Raw genomic sequence first — 14,513 nt, forward strand, 5'->3', positions numbered from 1 at the left:
CGGACGGACACCACGCGCGCCCGTATGGTTCACCTCTTTACGCGGTACGGTATTATTATTATTTTAATAGTAATAATAATAATAATAATAATAATAGTGTCCCGTCAACGTTCCGCATGGCAACACGTCTCGCGCTCCGGTCGTCTCAGTCGCCGTCGCCGCGGTACAGTGTGTGAACCGGCACGGCCGAAGAACGACTCCGCCGCCACCGACGCCGCCGCCTCCGAGTCTCCGTCCGCCGAGAGCACAGACGACGGGCCGCGCGCCGTCCTGCAGCGGACGACGACAGTCGTTCGGCGTCTACCGGTCGGCGCCGACGCCGCCGCCGCCACCGCCACAGCATCGACGACGTCCAGACGCTTGCAGAGGTGAGTAACGGCCGCGGACTCGATGCCTCATTTAATATATTATCATAGAACGCGAACGCGCGCCAAGTGCCGTCACCACTCTAAGACACCACCCACCCCCCCACCAACACCGCCACCACCCAACCCAAAAAACAAAACAATTCGCGCGAGCGGGGGTTATAGCAGGCATTGTGGTGATGACAATAATGGTTACAATCGCATGTTATTATAATTTATTTATGTTTATCGCGCTACAATAATATTATACCTATTATACTATATACCTGCCGCCGCCGCCGCCGCCGCCGTCGTCCGTCCCCTACCCCGCGCGCCGCGTACGATTCGCTCGCGGTTGGTGGGGAGTGGGGAGGGGCGGATTTTTTCGCACCGCGCGAATCCGAATCGCATCGCATCGCATCGCCGCCGCCGCCACCGCGCGCAACAATTTTCACTTCAGTCAGCCGTGTGTTGGTCCATGTCACGTGTCCCCGATCCCGGATTTCGTCGTCGTCGTGCCGACCGTCGTTTTTTATAATATATCGTACACGAGGATATTTATCGCGCTCTCGGGGATTCCAGAGTTCGCGTCCGACGACTCCTGCGCCGGAAAATAAACATTTTCGATTTCCCGCGCTTTGCCGCCGAAAGTTTTTTAAATTTAAGATTTTTTTTTTTTTAATTTCTATATCCGGCGTCCGGTTGTCGAACACCAAACGTTTCCGACGCGCGTACAACAACAATAAAAATTAATAACTACACATGTTTAACAATAATAATTTAATATATATTCTCACATTGTCGTATAAATAGACGCAACACACCGCAGTACGTACCTATTTGTATTTTGTTTTTGATTTTGTTTGTGTGTATGTGTGAGTGTGAGTCTGTGCGCGCGAGCGCGTGCTTAGTGTTTGTTATTTTTTTTTACATTTATTAATTTTTTTTTTGCACGAAACCATTTACCTCGAACATTATAATGAAGGTATTTATCATAAATTAATTTTTTTTTCTCTCTTATTAATCACTGTGGGCTGAAATTTTTTTCTTATCATTTTTTTTTTTTTTTTTTGAATCGAAACATCTCATTGTTGTATGAGCTTTCTTTATAGTATTATACTTACGCATGTTGTATACCGTCTAGCTACCTAGACCGGTAAAAATGAGCACGTTGAAAGATTTTTTATGAACTAAAACTTTTTTCGTTAATAACAAATTGTACTTTACGGAAATATTTTTACTATTCGTTAATATTATTATTAAAGTATATATTTGTGGAAATAGCATACTATTGGACTACCTATTCTCTTAAATTACTAATATTTACTTCGAAATTATTAATTTTTAGGTACGTTTAGTATAGTTCGTTTCTTTATATTTAAAAAATATGTCAGTGATTTTAATTTTTTGACAATTATTTTTCTTATTGACTTACCTGTAATTATGTAAGTTGTGTGTACCATGTAGGTAGTTACCTAGTTGTAAAAGTACAGAGAGAAAACTTTCTTAATTTTTGGCAAAAATTGAAAAAACATAAAATAATGAAATTATTTTGACCAGATGTTTATTTTGAATTGTTAAAAAAGCGGATAATCCTGTTTTCAGTTAGTTTTATATAAACCGGTTAAGATGAGCTTGACTATGGTGAATATTTCAAAATCTTTATCTCCCTACAATTCAAATTTTATAGAAATCTATCTTGAACAACTGTACCAAATACTTTCATGATCGAATAAACTACAGTACTACACTAATTAGTAAAATAAACATATTTAAATAATTAAATATTCAAGAGCTGATATAGTAAAACTTCTCAACTTATTGTGTTCACGCAATAAATTATGATTTACAATATGTATTATGCAATTGATACTGTAGTACAGTCATATTGAAGAAAATATATAAACACCTATATCTAATAAAATATGCACACATTGGAGTTTTTATTTCGCCCCCGATATTTAGCAAAAATCTTATGTCAAATAACAATATTTTGAAAATAATTTATAACCTTTAAGTACCAAGTAAGTACTTATTAATATATACTACAACAATATTAAAACTTTAATAGTAGAGTAGTAGGTGGTACAATGAAAACGTAAAAACATGACTATGTTTCAATCGATTTTAGTTTAGGTACTTACCTACTTAATATTATTTTTATACGAAGTGTTATTGTTTTACCAGTACCTACTTTGTATAGTTTTTCAGTCAAAGACTATTATCTAGCTAATTTAAATAATATGCGGGAATGATCAATAACGTTCCTATTTGATAAATAAAAATATATCTAAGAAAACATTATCTTGATTATGAAATGAAATGATGATTTCCTACCTTATTAAAGACTTTACTATTCATACATTATACATATAATAATATTTTAAAAGAAATAGATTCGAATAAATAATTTTTAATCCATGTATACGTTATCTATTTTTCAAATTAAATTATTATAGTTTTTATTTTATTTATATCTAAAAGGTATATTGAAACAGTGAATAATTCATTTGTGTGATACATTTTGTTTTTAAAATATATTATCTTCAAAATATTTTTAATTTCTATACTACTATTTTAACTAATAAGCTTAAATTTTATAAATTTTTTCCATGTTACAATCGTATTGGTACATATTAGGTATATAATATTATGTCCAACAACTGTGTAGTGTTGAATTAGTTATAGACAATATTTTTAGTCATCGCTACAGAATAATATATCGTTTCATGTTTCAAATTACATAAATATATATTTGGTTCAACCACCATAAATATAAATCATTTAAATTAAAATGTTGGTATTAAATGCAGTAATAATAATAATAATAATAATAATACATTTATGTAAGTACTTAGGTTAGAAAATATGATACTAATAAGTCATAAATAATTAATTTTCATTTGTTATTTGCGTATTACTGTATTAGCTATTAGTATATTACATATATTAATAATTAATCAAACCATAGAAAAGTATTTTTTTTAGTTAACTTATTAGGAAAATTATATTGTAGTAGGTATTTACACACTTTTTCCTGGAAGTAATTGATTAAATACATTTTTTAAAACACTTTTTAACTATAATTTATATTATTATGCAGAATTTTTTATTTCAACGAAAGGTATCTACCTTAAATTAGGGTAACCTAATATATACAATTAAAGCATGGATAAATGCATTATCGCTATTTAAAACTATACAACTATAGGAAGTAAAAACGTAAATGATTTAAAACAAAAATTAAAATACGAAAGTTATTTTCGTAGTTATTGCCGTATTTGCCATTCATATTGGGTTAGGTCAGTTTTTAAACAAATTGTTTTTTTTTTCTGTGTGTGCAATAAACTATAACAACGAAGGCCTTCGTGTGGCACATCGTAATTTATGTTCGTAAACTGTTCTGTTATAAATGTTTTTCAATTCATAACGATGCACAAAACGTAATAACGCAACGTGTTTGAATTCATCATTTTTAATAGTCGGATCGACGGTCGGTTCTAAAATGCACAGAGAATATTGTTTTAAAAAATGCATAATAGTTACGACTTATATAGTTGGTATAGCGATATAGTATGCGCTGTATATACAGAAATGGTATTTTTATTTATGCAACATAAGAGCTTGGTTTAAGATTAAAATGGTTTTATCAGGATGAAACACCGTATTAATAACTAATTAATTATATGTGTGAGACATATCATATTAAATCCGAAATACGAATAAAAAATATTATTTTAATTTTAAATCTATAATATAATACTATAATTTATTAAATTACTAGACATTATTATCACCTCATTTTCTAATAATAATCGTATAAAAATTATTTTATTATCCATATTGAATACAGATAATAGGTACACACTACACACGAAACAATATATTATTGTGTACGATATTAGAATGTAATTCATAACGATATATTATTATTATTAATTTGTAGATTTGTACTGTACTTCACATCTGCGCCTATAAAAAGTAAGAACATTATGATTTACAATAGTATATAGTTTGTAAAATGTTATTACAAGACGCGTATAAAGTTATAAAAGAGGTTTCTTTTTTTGTTTTCAACATGATTAACTGCCAATTGCCATAAATTTGACTATATAAAACTCCGGGAATTAAAATAATATTCCAGTTTGCCCACGTGAAATTGCACGAAAAATTATTTATGCCCAATTTCTCGTATAATCTTGTGTGTATAATAATAATTCTGCGACCACAGATGTAACTCAGGATTTAGACACACATTTATATATTAATTCATCCATTGTTGCTTCCTACTCATTGCACTGATTTAAAAAAGATACAGGTGTACACGTGTACACCTTTATATGTATAGCTAATTCAGTAGGGAAATAAACATTTGTTCGTATTATTTCGAATATTAACAATACGTTTAAAAAAAATTCAGGTATCTACGTCTACTGCGTTGTCTCTTCTTCGGCCATTGGGCCCGTATTTGAATCACCTATTTACATAAAACATTAAATTACACAAATAAACGAGTATGAGTCCTAATGTTGACATTACAATATATACCTATAATAATTATTACAAAGCTATGTTATTGTTGAAAAAGGCTCAGGTATTATATTATTTTGAAAGCAACTTGTAATAATATAATATGTAAATACCAATTCAACCGATGTTTAGATTTTTGGGGGGAATTCGCGGTGCGAGAAATTCTAGTATAGTATACTTATATAACATTATCTCGACGACGAGACGTGCAGATATCGATGGAAATTTGCATAGTGTATAGATAGTCAATATAATACACATTCTACTCGGCGGTAATATGCGCTCGATTAACGATACGTCAATACCTGTTTACGAACAACAACAATAATAATAATAATAATAATAAATATCAACAGAGTAGGTGCCAATACAAGAGATATTTTTTATAACAATGGACGAAACTAAAATATAATAAAGTCGTAATATCTTTCGTTTCTCCGAAAGAAATAATACAAGTTTCATTGTATTTTTTCCGCAAAAGTGTACAACGTATATATCAGTGCAATATATAATATTATGTTATACTGAACGTATATAGTGCGTTCGATCTATATACCTACAACTGGCCAAAACGAGTTCGTGATTTATTTATTTTCGTTTATTCTACATAATATATGCGTATAATATGTATATAAAATGAAAAAAAAAAAAATGATATCTACAATAAAAAGAGTATGTTCTTACACATCAGCGGACTTAACTGAAATATGTATTATATGCAAATTCAAGAAAAAAAAATGAAGTCAATAACAATAATAATCTATATATATGTATAAAATATAATATTATTGATATGTATACACTACCGTATGAGAAAAAATATAATATACTGTTTCACGTCAAATATATTTTCTGTACCAACGACGTATCATAACAAATCGATGTACCTGCGTGTATAATACCTTTATTTTTTACTGACCTCGCAGTACAAATATTAATTATTAAGCACCGATGAGTTTCAAAATAACGGTATTTATTCTCAACGGTACCTAAACGTTTTGCAGTACGGTTCGGATAAAAAATTAATTATGCATGCATGCAAATTATTCAATTAAAACTGAATGTATAAAAAGGAGAATTCTTTCGAAAATTAAAGTGACATTTATTAGTAAAACAAAACATTGAACATATGGACTGATATCAGTGATATTATTATACTGCCAATACTGTTGGATCGTGTATACCATAATATAACACTGTAAACACACATTACGTTTTCATCTATTTTTGTGCACTTCGATAATTTAGTGAAGTGTTATAACTTATAATAATTAAGTAATATCATAGTATTATAAAAACACATACCTATCTGAATTCATTGATAAGTCTATAGACGCTACTTATACATCTACTGGATTATATTTTATTAAAATATCGAATGAAGGATACATTACGATTACATTTTTTTTCTTAAATTGACTATACCTATTTTTATAGGTACCTATATATTTTATACAGATGTAACCTATGGCTATTCAAGTATATAAAACAGCATATACCTAGAACCAAATAATTGTGCATATCATCAAGCTTAAATCTTGCCATCTCATTTCGTCTAGAAGCCCTTAAACAAAAAAACTACACGGGTAGCTAAACTATACATGGGATATGCGAAGTATACTGGCGTATGTTTTATAGGTACTTACACCAATTTCAAAAAATTTTCTTCCTGAGTGAGGTTTTATGAAGATTACGGGGAGTAACAATATTGTGGCAAGGAATATAGTAGAAAAATATTAGTTCATAAACGTGACGTCTATAAACTAGGGGCAGGTAGGTACTTATTGCGCCGCCGTACACAATTTTAAAAACTAATGACAAAATTAAACACAAACACGCTGGTGCTTGCCCCCGTAAAAACTTTGGTGGTTTTTGTTTTTCTTACGTCGAAAAATATCTAGTGCTCGAACCCTGTAGCCTTTATGTATTATATTATACAGTATACATAATATGTATGGCTTCATATATTATACGTCGTCTGCTGAGACAAATGCGACACATCTCTTTTCCATATCGGTTGACGCAAGCGATTGTGTTTTTGATATATTTCACAGTCAACTTCCCAACGAAAAAAATGTTATTAGCTAATAAAATTATTGTTTTGACAACTTGTTATTTGCACACACTGACACACGTCACACATGTCATAGGTACATTCGTCAATATACATACCATACACTTTAGTACTGTACGAAAATATTTTTCCTACGCTATAATGTCGTAATCAGGCGGAATCAGCAAGGGATCACTTGAGAAATGTATTATTTTTGTTACGGTTTATCCAATTTTTGATAAATTTATTCTTCAACGCCCATGCTCAATTATTTGAAATTAAAAATGTTCGGTTTCCTATATTTTTGTATCTATGATGAAAAATACCAATAGGTAGGTAATATTATATGACTATAAAGACGAGTAATCATTTAGTCCCAATAACGAAAATGTTCGAACCAATTTCGGATTCAGCTTGCTCGTCGCGAGCCTATATAATGAGGGGGGGGGCTCATTAAAAATTTCGTTCCCTGGCCAAAATGTTCAAGTTACGCTACCCCACCACTGTACAATATATCAAACAGTTGTCGCCAGCCTGAGTCGCGAGGGTCGACTCGAGCATCGTCTATATATATAGGTATTATGTGTGCGTGTGTGCATGCGTTTTTTTAACGGTTGATGATTTGGATTACGACGGATAAAGTGCAACGCCGTATACTTATTTTTAAATCCTGGTTACAGTATATAGTTCGTGGTGACAGTATAGCTTGATCGTAGATCACTTGCATATGTATTATAATCTATATAATGATCGATGTGTTATATTTTTGTACCTGTACCTAAGTCGTATTGTTGACTACGACCTACCTATGTGTTATTATGACAGCCGAGGCTATATTATTATATTATATATTATTCGCGTAATATCATCACCGTTGTATAATAACCTAATTATGATTTATACAACAGCATATTGTTATATCCGCGAGCACCCGTAAACGAAAATCTATTGCGTTTTTTTACCAAGCCTTTTTGGATTTCTAGTTTGAAAAATTTTTATCATCGACCGTGTATAAAAGCTTTTTTCTATATATAGGTACATAATATAATATTATATGTATTAACGTAGGTATATACGTATATACATATTATTACATACGATTTTTGATGTTCATAATATTATCACAACTATAATATACGTCAGTGATTTTATTATTATTACATTCCAATTGCACTCCGGTCTTGATTAGATGATTTCACGAATGTTCCGACGGTTTTGAGTCACGCGATTTTACTTTTTGAAACGCATTGAAGTTCCAAATATATTTTACGTGTATAAACTATAAATGCAAAATACATGTATAATATTATATTATGCATTGAGTAGTATAAATTCTCCAAAGTAAATTAACTTCTATAAGCAGAATATTATATTAACTTAAGTTTCAAAATCATGGCGGTAATAGATACTAGAACTTTTTTTATTAATACAACTATTATACTTTTGTGCAAATGTAGAATTTTAAATGACTCTACAGTGTTTAGTTGTTCTTGATTTTAAATTATATCGACTATTATGTGATATTTGGTATAAAGTTGAACTGGTATACAGTTGTCCATTAAATATGTTTGATTTTTAGCTCAAGCTATATTTATTCATCCTCAGAAGCAGAAAAATAGATTTAAATCTTTTTTAAGCATTTGAGACATTTTTTAAGTAAATAATATTATTATCATTGACAATTATTAACCGATATTAGATACTTTCAATGCATATTATATAAGTTTATCTTACCGAATACTAAAGAAACTATTAAGAACTGAAAATATAACGTCTTAATCAATAAATTACAATATGTATACTTATTATATAATCGTGTATAGAGGAGGTAAAGAAAATTTACTCGTATGTGGTGTGTATAAGACTATATTACATTTTGCAATATAAAATATATTATGTAGAATATGTTTAAACTATCTTTAAACTATGATCACGAATCTGGTACGTACAACTTTAGTCGTTGATCGTTACAATTAAATATTAACTTAATTTCTTAAGTTTTCAGCCCACAGTAAAATTTAGATGTATATTTATGTTGTAACCTGCCGAGATATTTTTAACTTGCATGCCATTATAAATATCGTAGGTACTTATAGTAGTTAGTATTGTAAACGGTATAAATCTAGTTCCGTAATAGTAATTTATAAAATAAAAATCAAATTTTTATTTTAAAAAAACAATACCTATCTCAAAATAAACCATTTTCATTATAGCTTGTTATTTCTTTGTTGATTTAAGTATAAGCTATGGTGAATTAAAATTTCAATTTTTCTAAACAATTGTTTTGTTGTATTTTATGTATCTAAAATACAAAATTGAAACATGGTCATTAATTTTGATCAATTATCACAATTCTATATACATGTGACCAATACCATAGGTATAAACGTGTCCTGTTATAAAGTACAATAACAATGAATGCTCACTTATTTTTAAAAAAATATGATAAATATTCATTAAATCATTGTTATATTAATAAAAACGTGTACCTAAAGCAATATAGTATAGTATTACTTATTACAGATATTGTACCTATAGACAAAATTCAATTGTTGAATGTTTAAAAAATGATCGTTTATTTTTGAAACATTTTTTTTTTTTTTATTGTATAGGTACAGTTAGTTTTGAAAAATATCAAAATAATTTCAATAAAATAGAAATACGTAAATGAAACAAAAATAAATGGAAGTGTCAGTAAAACAAATTTAAAAGATTATTTTTTATTGTTTAACAGCATGTAATTATATAAAATGTTCTTTACGGTATAATATCTGCGGTAGCTAACTAGGTACGTATTTATTTATGATTGTATACCAATCTACAGTGTACCTACATGCCGTACTATTATTATTATTATTATTATTATTATTATTATTGATTTATTCAGTTTATTCGTTCATTTGCGTTTCTTCATAAGCTTAAAAATAAAACGTTTAGAAAGGTTAATATTTTTGATACTCATAGAACTCGTGTTCAATAACACTTTTTGTTCACAATCCGGCTTAACTTTTCAACAACGAGACTACTATTACAAACGTTATTTTTTTCTTAACTGAACTAGAATTATTAAATATTTCTAAATGAAACTAAAAGCAAAACAATATTTTGTCTTGATATTACTGCATACACATTCTTTTTGTATTTATATAATAATAATATGCTCCCATATTATATCATAATGGTGAAACATAATTCATTGATGACACGAGTTGCTTATCTAGTAAAGTAAATAGAAGTAGACTGGGATACCTACACGATCAAGATCGTGCCCACGCACAGACATTTTATTTGTAGCTCTATGTGTTTTAAAAACGAAACGCATACAATCCGTGAGTAAAACTAGCGTTATAAGCTCAATTACTCTAATGGATATTAAAAAAAATCAGAATCGATTGCTGCAGTCACCAGGATGAGCAGTATTTAAGTACTATATAGGTACGTTTGTTGAATGCATCTTGTATTAAGTATTTGCCTAGTGAGTAGTGAGTTATAGTATATTTTTAATGACAAAACAATCCAAGTAAACACTTAGTACTTTTAATTGTAGATTCTAAGCGAAACGATAAATGTTTTTATTTTACAATGCGTTACATTTTTAAAAAAATTTTTTTGAGTCTTTCATGCACCTTTCGGAGCAGATAAAACGCTTTAACCATCAACTACGAAGGTGGTTTCTCGTAAAAAAAAAAGTTGACCTAGTTGTTACTTGAGAGTGAGTGAATTAAAGTAAAAATGTCACCGTAAAATACTAAATATAATGAAAAATGTATAAACAAATTACAGAAAAACGGGAATATTTACGCAATGCAAATTTTAGACAAATTTGATTTCGATATTATATTGTTACTCAAAGACATATTATAACTATATAGATACTTGAATATTGACTTTAAATATTATAATATTTAAATAATAGCATTTTCTATATAGGTATATACTATATGGTATACTATATGGTATAATTTTTAAAATACTTTAGCACTATTTCAGGTATACTTATTTTAAATGTTCTCTACAAATGTTGATAAAAATATGTTTATACACGTCAAAAAAATTGAAAATTTAAGGAAAATTTTCTGTTCAAAATAAAAAAAAACATTGAGCGTATATCTATATTAATTTTTATAAGTGTTTGAAGTTCAAATTTTAACAAAAATCGTAAAAAACCACGAAAATTGACAAATTATTTTGTAGATAAATATGTATGACCTATCACATATTCAACGTTGATAGTTACCTATACGTATTTAAAATTGAGTGCAAGTTTTCGTTTTATATACCACCATTAAAAATATCGAAAATTATATTCATAATACATTTTTCAAAATACATTAGTGTAACCAGGTAACCTGTTGGCTATTACCTATACAGTATTTATACTAATAGATAATTAATATAAGATATAAAATATAAAATATCTAAAATTTGTTGACAGATGGTCTGCTCCGAATCGTCTTTAATATTAAATGATACATCACATTTAAAACATCCATGACCTACTCAATAGTCAATGCTGAGGTTAGATGTCCTATCTCACTACACATCAGATTGAATTATCTGATTTTCCTCACAACTTAACCACAAATAATGATTTTTCTTATTCCATTTTAATACAAGTTTGTGTTCCTCAACCCCGATTAAACGAATATATTCAATAACTAACTTCATTAAAGCTTTGATTATGTAAATGCTCAACATTTTCAAAAGATAATTTCAAAATATTATCCTTTTTGAAGGCAACCGTCAATCCATTCAAATAACTTAAAGTTATAATTTTATAATTTTTTTTCATTCAAATACAACTATATTTTTATATTATAATTAATTAATTACATTCATATAGTGGTTATAGCCGTATTAGGTATTAAATTTGTAATAATTGTGTATGTATTTTTTATCTCAAATTTATTTAATCCAAATACTATATGTATTATGTACCAATATAAATTATAAATACAATTTTTAAAGTATTTTGCCTCAGGTGTCACTATATTAAATTGCAATTCACAATGGATTTATTCAATGTGTGCATATAGACTGAGCATTATACGTAAAATATAATGTCAGTTACATTTTTAAAACGTGGAATTACATGTAGATAGTATAATATATTAGGTATATTATAGTATTATGAATATAAGATATTATTTAGTTTTTGGGCTGATGTCATGTAATATTATAATATTATAAAATATTGTAATGTTATTTGTTTGGTCTATATATACTTTATATTATATAGTGTGAAGTGATATTAAAGTTTCGTCAATACTGTACGCGTATTGTTGGTACCTACAATCTACATTTTAATATTACTTACTAATAATATACACTATCTTATTCAAGATATTATATCAATGATATTACCGTTTGCAGTGAATTACATAATTGTTAGCTAATAGTTGTGCATAGGATTATATATTATATATAGCCTTACAAGTATACCTATCTATCACATTGTCAAAATCCGATGGCTAATCAGTATATTATCTCAAATCGTGTCTGCAGCTAGCAAAAATGTATTTTATTCCATATTTGACGTATATAGTAGATATAAGTAAACAAAAATTTTAAAAAAATCCAAGGAGAAGAATGATTGCTCAAATAAGATCTCACGGTGCACGATTAATATGCGACGTGGTCAAACGCGCGGCGGGCGACACTCTGTAGGTAGGTACCTAGGCTACGTCCTAACTATACTTAATGTACGCGGGCTACACACGCATTACCACGGGCAACGATTTTGCGTTCATTGACTTTTGATGGAAAGCGGACAAGAGTGGAGAAGAGGAGAGAAGGAAAAGCATATAAATAAAAATAAATAAATAAATAAATCGCTGCGTCGTCGTTTGGCATACGTCGATGGCGACGGTGCAGATGCGCTGACAAACACCTCGTGTGCAAATCGTCGTCATGTGCTGTATAGTGGAAAAAAAAGGCAAAAGAAAGAAAAGAAAAGAAAAGGAAAGACAGGGGAAAAAAATCCACCGATAAAAAAAGCGACGGAAAGAGGGGAGGATCGGCGGATGGAGACGAAAATAAAAGAATGATTGCGTGCGATCGAGAATCGACGTTAAATCGGTACCGATCTATTTCGGTCTGACGCGCGCGCGCCCCGATGCACCGCGCCCTGCTGCACCACGCTGCAGATAAATGCATTTGCACTGTGACCGTAGGCTGCGCGCCGGCGGCGGCGTTCGGTCGGTCACCGCAAAACCAGTGTGGTTATATTATTTAGAGTTACGAGTGGCGACCTGTAACCATTACGACTAAGGGTTGCAGTTGTGCATGGGTTATTATTTTTGCAATATTATAAAAATGCATATATTATTACCTATGTTTAGTGTATACGTCATTATATTTTAATATCAGTTATTTTATACGGTTATTTATCAGTTATCAATTATAGTACAACACGCGTGTTTATGGACTTAAAATAAACCTACATATTTTGTTATTACCAAATTTTCTATTTAAATTATAATTCTAATATTATATTATTATCTTCTACTATTTTACTATATTATTTCTTGTTGATAGTAACCGATGGCCCGCACAAAAACCGTCTTAAGTATTATGTCGCAAGTGAGTATAGTGACAAGTATATACTCCTGTATCATTATACTAAACAGAAACGATAGACTTTTGTGCTTAGCACCGTTTTAGTTAAAACGACCTAACTATATAATATATGAGTATGAGTATATATATATATAGTCACAGACACAATACTATATGATTGGTATGCGTATTGCTTAAATTGATTGTTTATTTCCCTTTGCATTCTTTCGTCTAAGATTTTTCGAGCAATGTTTCCAAAATCAGTTTTACTTCTCGCAAGTTTTTACTCCTGAAAATAATTCTCGTTAAAAAAATATTCTAATATCGGTATCTGATTAAATATCTTATATTTTGTTTTAAACGTAAAACATTTAGTTTTGATTTTACATGCATAAATATTTTTTTGTTTTTGTTCAGTTTAGTTACTAGGTAGTTGATGTTTATAGTATTATAAAAAAATATATTTACATATTATACCAACGTATTATGAACATTACCTTTTTAATTTCTTTAATAATCTTTTGGGAGCCACCAAAATATTGTGAACAGGTGAAGGATGAAATAGTTATACCAGTGTAATAGATCCATTTCACATTTACATATATTAATATTATAATGTTTAGTATAACATAAACCATGATAATGTTAGCCATAAGTAGTAGAATAAAACTTACTACAGCTACAACAATGAAACATATTTTTATGTAAAGTATATATTTATTTCAGTATGATTCAATAACATAAATACATAATATTAGGTATAGGTACCAACAATGTTCAGATATGACGAGATTGTGACCGAGCGATCTGTACCCAAACTTAATTTCAATTCTTTTATCCGGGGTATAATTTTATGTTTGCTCGAGTCGTAACTCGTACACCGTTCCTGTAAAATGAATAGATTTTTCCATTCTAAAACCATTGTGTTTTTATTTTTATAGAATTACATTTGAAAAGACTGACGAGTGTCACCGAATATAAAAACATATTTTCACAATAGATACATTGTAAATCATCAATATCGATTG

At 29.7% G+C, this 14,513-nt stretch overlaps 1 protein-coding gene across 4 annotated transcripts in view; it reads left to right on the top strand.

The window, feature by feature from the left end:
- The first annotated feature begins 235 nt into the window (after nt 1-235).
- LOC132935358 (probable nuclear hormone receptor HR38) overlaps nt 236-14,513 on the top strand; it is a 91,240-nt gene continuing 76,962 nt past the window's right edge. Inside the window, exon 1 of one of the 4 annotated variants that reach the window (XM_061001886.1) lies at nt 236-368. The gene's annotated coding sequence lies outside the window, so the exon portion shown is untranslated. Of the gene's footprint in view, nt 369-770; nt 1,330-14,513 lie in introns of those variants that run through there. The other 3 variants (XM_061001888.1, XM_061001885.1, XM_061001887.1) reach the window with 3 other exon arrangements.

Source organism: Metopolophium dirhodum, chromosome 1, assembly GCF_019925205.1.
Source record: "Metopolophium dirhodum isolate CAU chromosome 1, ASM1992520v1, whole genome shotgun sequence".
Classification (NCBI taxonomy): Eukaryota; Metazoa; Arthropoda; class Insecta; order Hemiptera; family Aphididae; genus Metopolophium; species Metopolophium dirhodum.